The sequence below is a fragment of the Adiantum capillus-veneris genome, chromosome 5 (genome assembly GCF_014529385.1).
Source record: "Adiantum capillus-veneris isolate H3 chromosome 5, ASM1452938v2, whole genome shotgun sequence".
Taxonomy (NCBI): Eukaryota; Viridiplantae; Streptophyta; class Polypodiopsida; order Polypodiales; family Pteridaceae; genus Adiantum; species Adiantum capillus-veneris.
This window is the reverse complement of record NC_140935.1, coordinates 15,501,363-15,516,790: the sequence shown is the minus strand read 5'-3', so window position 1 is coordinate 15,516,790 and position 15,428 is coordinate 15,501,363. Positions and strand designations below refer to the sequence as shown.

Here is a 15,428-nt window from a genome sequence, read left to right as displayed (position 1 = left end):
ACAAGCTCCTCTTCTTCACTCGAGTCTAATCAATCAGACATCTAAAGAGTGAAGATATGGTCTATGGTAGAGAAAGACTGCCAAAATCCTGCCTGGCCTGGAGCTCTAAGACCCTCCGTCTCGGCTAGAGTGCTCAATGCCTCCTGCAATACTGCTCGATATAACTTGGCCAGCATGGGCCCTATCATTATAGTGCGATATGTGCCCGGGTCCATAACATCCCCTGACTTGTGGATAGGATAGGCACAATGGTATGCTCTGTCCACGAGTCTGGGAATCCCTCTACTAGAGCCCTGTTGAAGAGGTGAGCAATAAGTGGTACCATGGTATCTCCCATAAATCAAATGCTCTGCCTGTAATCCAGACTGATCTCTAGCTCGTCCATGCTGGAGGTGTGAGATGGCTCTGCTCACCATATGAGATGTAAAGAATGATGCTGTAATCGGTCGTGGTCTCTATGGTGTGGGTATAGGTGGCTGCCCTGGTATCTGGTAGAGGCGCTCTGCATAATCATGCCAAAGGTGAGGATCATGTATAGGTGTCGGGCGCCCTCGCTCGCGGATGCGTCGCCAGGCCTCTCCACTATCTCTACTCATGAGCAAGTGATATAACTCCCAATACTGACGTTCTTCCCATTCCCGCTTTTTACGGCGGATAAGGGACTGCATGCGCCTCTGTGCCTGTCTGTGTGTGATCTCGCCACGAGCCTCTGCTGCGCGAAGACCTCTGCGGCGCTCCCGGCAATCATCATCATACCAGCCATTCTGTGGCATAGACCCCACTCTAGATGGGTGTGTTGAGTGCTATGAGGAAAACTATGAAGAGCTGAATCATGGAGAATCTGTGTGAATTGTGTGGTAAGTGTGTCGAGTGGGGCATGAGGGTCAAGGGAGAGCAAGCGTGAGTGGAGATGATCAATGTAGACATGTGAGAGCTCATGAGTAAAGTGGATCGTGGTGTGAGTGTGTGTAGGAGGTGGAGTGTCAAGTGAGACGGAGGATGAGAGTGCAAAGCTAAGAAAGGTGTGGTCGGCTCCCAGTGGGCAGCGTCCAATACTGAATGACTGTAATAAGTGTGCAGCAGATAGAGGTCCCAAGACGTAATCCACAATACTCCCCCCTCCTCCATGTGGGAAGCAAGTCAGTCCGGTAGAATCTGGCCATCGATGCATCCCGTTATAAATAACGAGATGGTGTCTGCTGCCCAACTCTAGAAGGTATCTACCATATCCTGTGGTATCCTGGCTTGTGTCGTCTGAAGATCTGCCGATCCCCATCTCCTCCGGGTCAAGAGTCCTCAAAATATCGGGCTGCTCCATGTCATATATCTCACACTGTCTGGTTTGGGTGCGGCCGTTGAAGTCCCCCAAGAGGAAGACTTCTCCGAGTGTGGAGTAATGTAGGATATCCTCCGATAGAGACGCGTATGGGGAGTCACTATCTCTGACCTGTCCCGCACCCTCCTGACCCGCGTATCTAGATCCACGTGGAGGAAAATAGAAAATGGCTAGATAAATCCATCTCTGATGTGATATCCCATAGATATCTGGCCTCCTCATCCCTGCTCATGATCTGAATGTGACTCTGCAGAGTATGTCTAAACAAAATAGCCACTCCCCCCGACCCTCTAGCTGTACTCTGGCGTGTAGTATGCCTGAAAGCTGACTCCCACTGGAATCCGGTAATACGAGGTTGTCCCCTCTCCGGGCTCTCATGAGTCTCTGTGATACATATGAAATCATGCCCCTCCATGACCTCCTCTAGCATGTCTAGCTGCATCCATAGAGAGCCATTGCAGTTCCATACTACTCCTCTAATCAATATCTCCGGTGGTACTGATGTCTCATAGGCCACGTGGCCCTATTTAGTAGGGCAACCATCGATAAAGACCCTACCATCACGGTAGAAGGCCTTTCTGCCCTCCCTCCTGGCCTGTAGGATCTGAGGCATTCATGCTCTCCTATGCTCAATCTGCATCCTGGTCAAGTCCTCATCCATATATATGATCTCACCGGGCCGCCACGTAGTATGGCTCGCTTTCGAAAGAAAGCAACTCTGTCCTCCTGAGACTGCGTCTGTAAAATAAGAGCTCTAGATCTAGTTGCATCTTTCCCTGCCCTCCAGATCCATGTGAATGGCATGGTCGTGTATCCCATGCTCCGACAAAACTCCTGCGCATCTGAATCAGGTGAAGCCCCTTCTGGGAGTCCAGTAATACGCACGTTTAGCCTACGTGCATAACGTAGCTTCTCCTCTTCCAGTGTGTCCTGAACCCTTATCACATCTTCTTTCGCATTCTCTTCCTGCACTTCTTTCTTGATGTTTTTCTTTACTACCTCGATCCAATTCCTTTGCTTTGCATCTAATTCCTGTATCATGTCTTCCTTGAGCTCCGCTATGCATTCTTTTTTCAGTCCTTCTTTGAGTTCCTCTATTTGGGAGATTTCACCTTCTTCTCGTGCTACCCCTCTCATATGATGTATGTCCTCTTGCATGCGCTGAAGTTCTCTAGTGAACTCCTGCTGAATTTTTGCGTGTGCTAGCTTCCATGCATCCCTTTCTGCAGTGAGAACTTTAATCTGCTCCTCCGTTTGCTTCCTCTCCTCTTCCAATTGCTTAATTTTGTCCGACAACTTGCGCATCTCTGTGTTGAGTGCTTTGTCGGCCTCCTCCTTGACCAGGGAGATGGCCCGAGCTATCATTTCCTCCACCTCCCTCTTATCAAGGGGTGCCATGATGGGAGGGTGGGGTGGAGGGGCGCTCGTGCGGGTCACCAAGTGTTGAACCTCATACCAATGTGGGACTGTACGGCAGAGAGCAATGCAGGCTGAGGGCAGGGCTGGGGCCGGGGGGGGGGGTAGCAGAGGCGTGGGTTCAGCCAAGCTTGTAAGGGTGTGCTGCACCAGAGAGAGAGAGAGAGAGAGAGAGAGAGAGAGAGAGAGAGAGAGAGAGAGAGAGAGAGAGAGAGAGAGAGAGAGAGTTCTATTATCGTCCTGGGAGGTCAAATATGACCTATGGGACCAAACGAACATGTCACGTGGTGTGAGTGGAGTTCATAAGTGACTCTCGATGCTCAAAAATGGTTGAAATGAGCGTCGCAATAGAGAGTCCACATCGTGGTTGGGAGAGGAAGGTATGTAGGGAGAGATCATGGCTGAATATATGGGGAAAAGAGGACCTAATGTGGTCAAAAGCTGAGCACTCAAGTAGTGTGTGGTACTCACTCTCTCGCACTTGACGAGGGCATAAGGTGCAAAGTCGATGACACTCCTCGCCAGTGCCCCAACGTTTTGTCTCGCAGCGTAGAGAATGGGAGCTAAGACGAATGGAGGCAATGGTGCGGATCGCACTCAACGGGATGGGCTCAAGGATGTAGGAATGGGTTCGGTTACCTCGTTCCGAGAAGAAGAGAGATTTGTAGTTTGGGGCAACGTGTGTGGTGTAATGGCTGAAGTGAGAAAGACCTCAATGGGAAGCAATCCGGACTCAAGAAGTAAGAGCATGTAGGGTGTTTGTGTCTTGACTTGGAGAAAGTTGGTGAGAAAACGCTTTTGGACATTCTCAAACTCTTTCCAAGTAGACTTCCCGATGCTTCCACCCCACACCTCCACTCCATAAAGAAGCACCGGTGTCACCAATGTGTCAAAGAGGTACTTTTTGAGAGCCCAATACTTGATCTCTCCTGCATTGCACATGTTCTCAAATGCATAATAGGCCCTCTTTCCGGCTTCCAAGCACACATTGCACAATCCTTCCATTTATGATTGGATGGAACCTCAAGGCCAAGGCACTTGAAGTGATCTACCACTTCAAGTTTCTCATTGTTGTATACAATGCATGGATTTTCATCATTGAGGGTCTTTACAAGCATAACCTTGGTTTTGGATCCATTCACGATTAGCCCGCTATGTAGGCAAAAGCGTTCCAAGACACTCATAAGCTTTTGTGCATCTTCTAAGGTATGTGTCAAGAGCACTACATCATCGGCATAAAGCAAAAGCATGATCACCGCATTTCCGATCTTAACCTCTTCTATGCCTTCTTGCTGCATAAAGTCAAGAACCATGCATTCCAATTCATCAATGAGTAGCTCAAAGAGGGTTGGGGAAAGTGGGCATCCTTGTTTGACACCAATAGTGCTTGCAAAAAATTCTGAAATTCCATCTCCCATACGTAATCGACATATCACTTTTTGGTAGATGAGAAAGACTGCATGCATAAATTCTCTCGGCACTTGAAGGCTTTGCATACGTCTCCAAAGATTTCCTCGCGGTACCATGTCAAAAGCTTTCTTGAAATCCACAAAGCAACAATACAACTTTTTTTCTTTCAATCGAGACGCTTCCATAAGAACTCGAAGAGAGAGAGAGAGAGATGAAATGTTATATTAACGTCTTCAAAAGGCCAGAGTGACCTATGAGACCAGATAGGTACAATGTGGTGGATCTGATACAAAGTCAGAGTAACAAGATGACAAAATGACAAAATGAAAAAATAAAATACTATGGAATCCTGAACTGCTAGGTGTGAACTAAGCAGCTAAACAACTAGATGGGATAGCTAGATCACAGGAGATCCAGCATCGCTCGCTGGCGGATCTCATCAATCTCCTCCATGGTCAGTAGTCTGACCGGGCGTCGTGCATGTCGAGCCAAAGTGATCCGAATTCTCTGATGCATCCTCCGTCGTCGATGCTGTGTAGTCCTCCGCAGTCATGGGCATCTGGATCTCCCCAGCTCAGTCGCTCGGTCGATCAGTGTGCCTCTGGTGTGAGGCGACGAGCTATGCTGTGGTAGTAACTCCTCCGGGTGTCCAGTGGCAGCTCTAAAGAAGTCTGTGATCTGTCTCTGAGACTGGCTAGCCTCTCCTCTCATCAAGCTCTCTTTGTGTCTGCGCAGCTCGAGCAAAAACAAATCCAGGCATCTCTGATCCTCGTACCGCATGACTCTAGAGAATGGTCCAAAGCCCTCTCTAAACAAGCAATGGAAGCAGCCTCGTATCTCATAGTAGACGGGGCAGTGGGATGTGTAGTGCAACTCTGTCTCAGGCTCGATGTCACACAGGAGGCATGTCCTGGCCTCTGCTGGTACTCCACTGTATCTCCCAGTCTCGATCCGCAGCTGGTGTGAGGATGTGCGTATATGGCCAATAGCACATCGTATCCCATGAGACAAGTGGGTGTCCATGTATCTGGGCCTTGTCACAAAACCATCCTCCGTAAGCTTGAGGAGATGCTCTCTGTAGAAAGCCATCTTCGTGCCCAGCTCCTGTGTTGGCTGTATCCATGTCCTCTTGGTGTCTAGCTGAGTCAAGTCCTGGCGAATGAGAGAGAGAAAATGAAATGAAATGAAATATTATATTAATGTCTTCAAAAGGCCAGAATGACCTATGAGACCAAACTGATACAAAAGTGGTGAATCTGTTACAATGTCTGGGTACCTTAGTACTAAAGTACTAAGTGTGAAAAGTGTGAAAGTGTGAAAATAAATGTGAAAAACAAAATACAAAGTATTAAATAAACTTCTTAGGAGCATTCTGGGTGTCTGGCTAGAATGCTTCTAATCCTTTGTCATAGTCTCCTCCGGTGAAGTGTGCTTCTGCATCTCGGTCGTGGTCGTCTCGATTTCCTAAGCTCAATCGCTCTGTCAATTAGGGTGCCTTTGGTATTAATGTGGGTACTCCTTTGTGCTGGTTGCTGGCCTCTTGCTTCTCCTTCCACTCCTACTTCTCTTGATCGGAAGAAATCTGTGATGTGCCTCTGAGGCTGTATTGCTCTTTGTCTTCTCATTAGATTATCCCTGTGCCAATGTAGTTCCAGTAGGTACAAGCCTAAGCATCTTTGATCTTGGTATTGCATGATTCTATCTAGAGGTCCAAAGCCTTCTTTAAATAGGCAATGGAAACGCCCACGTATCTCATAGTATACTGTGCAGTGGCATATGTAGTGTAATTCTGTCTCCGGCTCCATTCCGCATAACTTGCAAATTCTGCTCTCAGGTGGGATTCCCCTAAATCTGCCAAATTCAATTTCCAGCTGGTGTGAGGATGTACGAATCTGACCAATAGCACATCTCAAACCATGAGACAGGTGGGTATCCATGTAGTTCGGGCGAATCACAAATCCATCTTCAGATAGCTGTAGGAAGTTTTCTTTGTAGTCGGCCATCTTCGTGCCCAATTCTTGTGTAGGGTCTACCCACGTCCTCTTAGTATCCAACTATATAAGATCCTGTCGGATGATTTTATTAATTTGCGTTCGTGTTATTGCTAGTGATGGAGCCTCAAGAGAGTATTGGAATGGGGGTAATCTTTCCATACTGAACCCGTGTCTCTGAAACCACGAGGACATTTGCGCATACCAGCATGATGTATCCCCTTGCATTGCTAATTGTCGAGAGGATTAGAGGGCCAATCTATTGGCAATTATTTGTATCCCACAAACCATGTATAAAAGACACTGATCTGGTAAGAGCTTCAATTTCTATCTGAGGGGCAGCTAGTTCCGCTCGGGTAATTGCGTGTGGTACGGAGGCCTTGGATCTAATCATTCAGGAAATCATAGATACGAAAGATCTATCCATTGACTTTCAATTATCTTGATCCACAGATGGTCCCCAAATCTGGACCCCATAAAGCATAGCCGAAGCCACCACAGTATCAAAGAGCCAAAGTTTTGTTCGTGGTTCCTGAAATTGCACTTGTGAACACATCCTCTCCAACCCTCCCAAGGCCGCAAAGGCTCTGGACAATCTAGCATCCGCTGCTTTCTTAAGAGTAAACTTCGTTCCTGTAAATACCACACCAAGGTAGGTGTATGCATCTGTGTACTCTACTGTATCCTGGCCATATGCAAATGTAGGTGCCGATCTCCTGACCCACTGCGGTGTGGTGTTAAACACCATAACTTTGGTTTTACCCAAATTTACCGACAGTCCGTTGTCCTCCGAGAGAGAGAGAGAGAGAGAGAGAGAGAGAGAGAGAGAGAGAGAGAGAGAGAGAGAGAGAGAGAGAGAGAGAGAGAGAGAGAGAGAGAGAGAGAGAGAGAGAGAGAGAGAGAGAGAGAGAGAGAGAGAGAGAGAGAGAGAGAGAGAGAGAGAGAGAGAGAGAGAGAGAGAGAGAGAGAGAGAGAGAGAGAGAGAGAGAGAGAGAGAGAGAGAGAGAGAGAGAGATGAAATGAAATGTTATATTAATGTCTTCAAAAGGCCGAAATGACCCATGAGACCAAAAAGTTACGACTGGTGAATCTGATATCATGTCGGAGTACGAAACTAAAAGAACTAAACTAACTAAGAACTAAACACTAGAACACTGAGGAAGGAAAATAAATATGAAGCTGATTCGGGATTGAGACGAGATGCAGGGGGGAGGGGTTGGTGGGTTCAGATGAAATCCCTCATCGGTCGTTGTCGAATCTCATCAACCTCCTCCATGGTCAGTACTCTAGTTGGGCGTCTTGCATGTTGAGCTAAGAGTGATCTATATCTTCTGTTGCAGCCTTCGTCGATGGTAGGAGACCCCCCGAGGTCGTGGGCATCTGGATTTGCCTAGCTGAGTAGCTCGATCAAGCATTGTACCTCTGGTATGGGTGGGCTCTGAGATCTGCTGTACTGACTGCTCCTCTGGCTCCCCCCTGGCCGGTGTAAAGAAATCTTTGATCCGTCTCTGAGACTGTCTTTTCCCTGATGTCCTTAGCAAGCTCTCCCTGAGTCTGCGCTGCTATAGTAGGAACAATCCGAGACACCTCTGATCCTTGTATCTCATGACTCTAGAAAAAGGTCCGAAGCCTTCTCTGAACAAGCAGTGGAAGCGGCCGCGTATCTCAAAGTACGTCGGGCAATGACATGTGTAGTGTAGCTCTGTCTCTGGCTCTAAGTTACATAGGTGACAAATCCTGGCCCTTGCCAGCACCCCTCGAAATCGGCCAGTCTCTATATGGGGAGAGAGAGAGAGAGAGAGAGAGAGAGAGAGAGAGAGAGAGAGAGAGATGAAATGAAATGAAATGATATATTAACGTCTTCAAAAGGCCAAAATGACCTATAAGACCAAGCCGTTACAACAAAGTGAGTCTGATACCATGTCCGGAATAAAAAAGAACTGAAACAAAATACAATGTGTAGTACAAAGAAAGAATGGGGGAAGATATGGTGGAGATCCATCCTCATCTGCACTCTGGACATCGAGAGAGTATGGCTCGAATCCTCTGCTGTAGTCTCCGTCGATGATGTGGAGAGAGAGAGAGATTGTTTTAGTCGAGTTGTCACTATAGTGGCTCTCCTCCTTACATTCAGCTTGTACACCCCACGTGATAGGCTATTTTGGCATCCGCTGGGGATTATATTGTACTCAGTAATATACAGCCCTGACGTTTTCCGAAAGAGAGAGAGAGAGAGAGAGAGAGAGAGAGAGAGAGAGAGAGAGAGAGAGAGAGAGAGAGAGAGAGAGAGAGAAATGAAATGAAATGAAATGTAATAGTAATGTCTTCAAAAGGCTAGAATGACCTATGAGACCAAAAGGTTACATGTGGTGAATCTAATACTAGATCTGGGTACAAAAAGTACAAAGAACTCAAAAGAAAATAGGGGGTAGGGTGGGGTGAAAGCTGATACAAAGGGGACACAAAGGGGGGGTGAGCTGATACAATTGACAGTAGAAGCATCATATACATATACATCAGTATCCAAAAGGATGGCTCCTATGTTGCGCCAATATGATATGGATCCTCTGTCGCAATCTGCGTCGATGTCGAGAGGGCCCCCACATCCGTGGGCGACAGGACCTCCCCAACTCTATCGCCCGATCAAGCAGTATGCCTCTTGTGACTTTGGAGCTGCTCTGCTGTGGGGGCTACTCGAACTCCTCTGTCTGTGACTGAAAGAAATCTGTAATCTGCGGCTGTCTCGTTGGATCTCTGTCATTGTGCCCCTCTTGAAGAGGTCCTCTCTTTGTCTTCGAATCTCCAGTAAGTATAATCCGAGGCATCTCTGATCTTGGTATCTCATGACTCTAGAAAGTGGTCCAAAACCCTCTCTAAATAGACAGTGAAAGCGGCCTCGTATCTCATAGTATACTAGGCGGTGACATATGTAATGTAGCTCTGTCTTGGGCTCTATCTGGCACACTTGACAAATCTTGGACTTAGCGGGTACTCCTCTAAATCTTCCTGTCTCGATCTCTAGCTGATGTGAGGATGTGCGTATCTGACCAATAGCACATCGTATCCCGTGGGATAGTTGAGTATCCATGTATCCTGGTTTGATCAGAAAACCATCCTCGGTAAGCTAGTTAAGATGCTCTCTATAGAAGGCCGTCTTCGTACCCAACTCATTTGTACGTTGTATCCATGTCCTCTTCTTATCCAACTGAATCAAGTCCTCTCTGATGAGCTTGGTAATCTCTGCTCTAGTGACAGAGATGGGAGGAGGCATCCAGAGAGTACTGAAATGGGGGTAGCCGATCCATACTAAAGCCATGTAACTGAAACCAAGATGCCATCTCTACATACCAACATGATCTATCTCCCTGCAATGCCAGCTGTCGCGAAGGCTCTCGTGCTAATCGAGCATCTTTGTCTCTAGGGAAAGCCCAGGTGCTATGCATAAATGAAACTGATTGAGTGAGTGCCTCCACTACCAATGGAGAAGCAGTGAGCTCCGCCCTAACAATGTCATGTGGTACTGATGCCTTGGCCCGAGAAATCATAGACACCAAGGGCCTCTCCATACATCTCCATCCATCAGTACTGCCAGCTCTGCTATGATTCTCCAGTTTGGCTAAAAATGCCCTTTTCTTGCGACGTACTATACGCCGAAGAGCATCTCAGACTAGAAGAGAGAGAGAGAGAGAGAGAGAGAGAGAGAGTGAAATGAAATGATATATTAACGTCTACAAAAGGCCAAAATGACCTATGAGACCAACTGATTACAATGATGAGTCTAGTACCAAGTCTGGGTACAAACAAAGAAAACTACAAACAAAGAACTGATAGGAGTGCTACCGACTCCTATGGGTGGCTGGTAGGCTGAGCAATGGTATCATGCCATAAGGGTACAAAGTGGGGATAAGTGTCACCATGATACAATATAGCAGTAGCATGAAGCCTATCCTGATCGACACTTTGGGTGTCGTGCTAGAATCCTGTGGATCCTCTGCCGCAATCTCCGCCGGTGTTGCATGGCTCCATTCCTCAGTCGCGGTCGTCTCGATCTCCCTAACTCTATAGCTCGATCAATGAGAGTACCGTTGGTGTGTGTATGGATGGGAACCGAGCTCTGTGGTGGTGGTGTCCCCTCTGCCTCTGTGGTACTCAGACTGAAGAAATCTGAGATGCGTCTCTGGGATTGTCTCTGTCTTTGCCCATTCAATAGAGCGTCTCTATGTCTCTGAATCTCAAGTAGGAATAATCCGAGACATCTTTGATCCTGATATCTCATGACTCTATCTAATGAGTCAAAACCATCTCTGAATAGACAATGAAAGCGTCCCCGTATCTCATAGTAGACTGTGCAGCGACATATGTAGTGAAACTCCGTCTCTGGCTCTGCATGGCATAACTGACATATCCTACTGTCTGCTGGTATGCCTCTGAATCTACCTGTCTCAATCCCAAGCTGGTGTGAAGATGTGCGAATCTGGCCTATAGCACATCGTAACCCATGAGATAGATGTGTGTCCATGTAACTCGGCCGTGTGACAAATCCGTATGGTGTGAGTTGAAGAAGATGCTCTCTATAGAAAACCCTCTTCGTACCCAACTCCCGTGATGGCTCTATCCATGTCCTCTTGCTATCAAGCTGGATAAGATCCTGCCGAATGATTCTAGTAGTCTCCATCCGTGTAAGAGCCAAGGATGGTGCATCAAGAGAATAGTGGAAAGGGAGCAGCCTGTCCATGCTGAAACCATGCCTCTGAAACCATGAGCTCATCTGTGCATACCAACATGATGTATCTCCCTGTAATGCCAGCTGTCTGGATGACTCAAGAGCAAGCCTGGCATACCTGTCCCTGGTGGTGTCCCATAAGCTGTGTACAAATGATACTGATCTGGTGAGTGCCTCAACCTCCATAGGTGGGGCAGCCAGCTCCGCTCGTATGATGTCATGTGGGACTGAGGCCTTGGCTCTAATCAGCCTAGAAATCATAGATCTCAGGGGTCTCTCCATATTACTCCATCCAGCACTGTCAATAGACGGTCCCCAAACCTGAACCCCGTAGTGCATAACTGAAGCGACCAAAGTATCGAAAAGCCAGAGCTTTGTTCGAGGTTCCTGGAACTGAACCTGCGAACAAATCCTCTCTAAACCACCTAGGGCTGCATAGCCACGAGTCAATCTAGTGTCTACTGCCACTTTCAGTGTGAAGCTCGGTCCACTAAAGACCACCCCAAGATATGTGTATGCATCAGTGTACTCCATATTGTCCTGCCCATATGTGAAAGTAGGTGCTGATCTCCTAACCCACTGTGGCGTGGTATTAAATACCATGACCTTGGTTTTACCAAGGTTGACAGACAATCCACTATCCTCTGCAAAACTATGCAATGCGTCCAAATGTCTCTGCATACCCTCTGGCGAGTCTGATATCAACACGATATCGTCAGCATACAATAAAAGAGGGATCCATGTCCCAGCAAGCTGAGCACTTCTATCTCCTCCTCTGTCAATATAATCAGAGACCCCATCAACATACATACCAAATAAAGTAGAGGACAGTGGGCATCCCTTTTTCACTCCGATAGTGGAGTGAACTATGTCAGATATCCCCTCTGATGTGCGTACATGACCCATCACTGAACTGTACAATGCCATAATCCCCCACATCAGCTCTGTGGGTACCCCCAATTCCATAAGTCGGTGCATCAATCTGGCCCTCGGTACTGTGTCAAAAGCTTTGCGGAAATCCACAAAGCTGCAGTATATCCGTCTACCATGTGCTCGACCCTCCTCAATGATAGCTCTGAGTGTAAAGACATGATCTAGTGTGGAGAAACCCCTTCTGAAACCAGCCTGCCCAGGTGCCCGTATGCCCATAATCTCTGCCGAACTGCTCAACCTATGCTCGAGGATGGATGCATATAACCGTGCCAATGTGTGTCCTACCATGATAGTACGGTAATTCCCCGGCACTGTGGGGTCTCCTGTCTTGAAGATAGGTACCAAAGTAGATAATCTCCAAGACTCAGGGAAGCCCTCACACATGACACGGTTGAAAAGCCGTCCAAGGATCTCTGCCAACAAATCCCCAGCATGTATAATGTGCTCTGCTACCAAACCCTCATGATCCTGTGCCCGTCTGGTTTTCATCCTGTCAATGGCCTCCTTTACCATCTCGGTGGTAAAGAAGGTGCTCGTAGCCGGACATGGCTGTGGTGGGTCTGGTAGTGGTGGTTGTCTAGGTACAGTGTATAAAGATGTTGCATACTGCCCCCATATCTCTGTAGAAGTAATCACTGGTGGGGGAGACTTCTCATGGAATAGACGGCAAGCCTCTCCTGAATCTCTACTAAGGAAGAGCTGATATAAATCTTGCTCCATCTGGACCAAGAAAGCTCGCTTCTTCTGTCGCACTAGTCGTCGTGTAGCAATGCGAGACTGTCTATAGGTGGTCACTCCCAATGTAAGCTCCCGCTGTATCTGAGCTCTCCTCTGTCGACACTCCTTATCATACCAGCTGTTCTGAGGCATGTGCCCAGAACGACGTCTCAGCCTAGGCTGAGTGTGTGGGTATGCCTCTGTCGTTGCCCCATGTAATGTCACTGTCAGCATAGATGTGATCTCCTCCACTGTGTATACTGGCTCTGATGTGCATAAAAGCCTACGTATCTCCTCAACATAGACTGAGTCAGTCTCTGGTGTAAAAGTATAGCGTGGATGTCTATCACCCCGTGAGGCCTCAGATGTATTGTAGTCAAAGGAGACTGATAATGTTAAAGGTGCATGATCTACTGCTATCCCAACAGGCCTGGGCCCCACTGTGAAATCCTGAATGTGAGAGATAAAGCTCGGATGTGTCAGAACATAGTCTACAGTGCTAGACCCATGTCTGTGTGGAAAACAAGTAAAACCTGTAGACAATGGGAAAGTCGTTAAGCCATTCAGTATGGCTAAACTGTGAGTAGTCGCCATCTCTCTCAGGTATCTCCCATACTCTGTATGCTCTCTGTCGTGTGAGCATCTCTCAAGTCCCATCTCCTCTGGCTCTAGCTCTCTAAGAATCTCCTCTGATGTGTCATAGAAGACTATCTGTGAGTTGCCTGTACGGGCATTGAAATCCCCCAGGAGTATGATGTCTCCATCTCTGGAGAACTCCCAGATATCATCATCAAGTACAGAGTAAGGAGACTGTCCTCTGGGTGAAGCATATACTGAAGTGCTGGGAGGAAAATAGCATATGGCGATGTACAAGAAACGTTCAGTCTCTGCCCTCAGCCTCACCCACAAGTATCTGGCCTGATCATCTCTCCGAACTATGTGCAGTAGTGGTTGGAGCTCCTCTCTAAAAAGAACTGCTACACCTCCTGATCCTCTAGTCCCATGCGCACAGAGAGAGAGAGAGAGAGAGAGAGAGAGAGAGAGAGAGAGAGAGAGAGAGAGAGAGAGAGAGAGAGAGAGAGAGAGAGAAACCACTAGAAACACAGGTGCTTTGCAAATGATGCTCTGATTACACAATGAATGACTACAAGACCCTAATCATTCTATTTATAGAATGTTAGGTTGAGGTAGGGCAAAATGTGTAACTGGTGCAAAAAACATAAAAGCCCAAAAATGGCTAAAAATGTGTGCATTCAGCCAGACTCAGAAAATGACCAGTCGGGCACGTACTTAAGTGTTGGCCCGTGCAATCTACGTGATGTGCGATGGGTGGCCAGCTCGGGACAATCACTAGCCGTACAAAATGGTGAAGCAACGGTGTTGTAACTCTTACAAACATAGTGGTTGTTCAGTCCCTTGGATTCTATGAGCCTACAGGAGGGTTCTTACTGTAGATATTTTGTCATTTAGGTAGCCACCATTGGATGATGTAGTTTCGCTACACTCCCTGAGGCGGACAGAGCTTTTGGAAGATTTGTGTAGGAATCTTACAGCTTGAGAGCTTCTTTACCACTTCATGAGCACAATATCCTATCCTTTGATGTATCTTGTGGCTGTATGGGTATTTTTCCCCATGATCTCATTGTGTATCTTTCAGGGTTTTTCCCATATTTCTTGTGTACGGACCTTTGGTTGGCTTTTTGTGTAATGCAAAGGGTCACAAGCCCCACTTCGTGTGTGTGTGTGTGTGTGTGTGTGTGTGAGAGAGAGAGAGAGAGAGAGAGAGATGAAATGAATTGTTATATTAAACGTCTTCAAAAGGTCAAAATGACCTATGAGACCCAAACCAGTCCAGTCAAAACGAGTCAAAACTGAAGCAGGCCCAGACCAGTCAAAACGAACAGACTAATACAGGGAGCTTAAACCAGGTAGCTCCTCGACTTGACTTTCGACGGAGTGAGACTTCGGTTGAGGTCCCATCGGGCGTGCCAAAAATGAGAGCACCTGTAGCGGGGATAATGCGTCGTGCTCTCTACAGTGGGTGCTCCTCAGTGCAATGTGCATGAGATCTCACTCCAACAGAATGAAAACTAAGAAGACAATGAATAACAGAGCAAACAACACCACGAATCAACAATCGAACTTGAACAGCATGGGACTTGACTAACTCAAAGAAACCACGGCCTCTGACCGGCTTAGCCCCTTCAACCAAAGGGATAGTGTGGACACCCAATTCTGGTGGGATCCCTTCCAAATCCTTGTAGGACCAGGCAAATACATCTATAAAAGAGTGTATAAAAGAAACTACCTGATCAAGTAATGCAGGATGCTCCCATAACTAGGCTGCTAAGAGGACGTGCTGAGGGCTGTCAGGGGCGCCCAGGTTGACTTCTTTGACCGGGTCAGGAGGTGTAACTAGGGAGGGTGCTTCGGAAGATGAAAAGTGAGCTGCCTTTTGGAGCTTCGAGACATCATGGGCTGGTGTTTGATCAATTGGAAACTCTGCATACTCCTCTTGTAACCATCCTGGTGGAAGCTCCTCGAAGGGTAGGTCTTCAGACACAAACATAGCAGAGTGCTTTTGAGTGGGCAGGGCGTCAGCCCCGGGAGATGTTAAAGAGGAAGAGGTGGAACATTTGCGAGCTCATGCAGAGGAGATTTCTTCCCTCTTCGGTGATGTGTTATAGGTTCACCAAGGCCGACAGCTTCCATCAGAGGAACACTTGAATCATGGGCATCAAGGACTAACACACTTACTTCTTTGACTGGCACACTTTCTGCTGTAGGGCTTGGGACACTGGTGTCCACCTGAGGAGTTGGGAGAGAGAGAGTGTGATAGGCATAGGTGAGGCTTGAATAGAGACCACATAGCACGGCATCGATGTGGTAGCTTCCAACCACT

General features: G+C 47.4%; 1 protein-coding gene and 2 pseudogenes across 2 annotated transcripts in view; 1 reads left to right on the top strand and 2 right to left on the bottom strand.

Annotated features, from left to right (window-relative positions):
* The window catches only part of LOC147456918 (potassium channel KAT3-like), a 142,295-nt gene that overhangs the window by 79,947 nt on the left and 46,920 nt on the right, over positions 1–15,428 (top strand). The gene's annotated exons all lie outside the window — the stretch shown is intronic.
* Positions 456–1,558, bottom strand: LOC147456920 (uncharacterized; annotated as a pseudogene).
* Positions 1,860–2,734, bottom strand: LOC147456919 (uncharacterized; annotated as a pseudogene).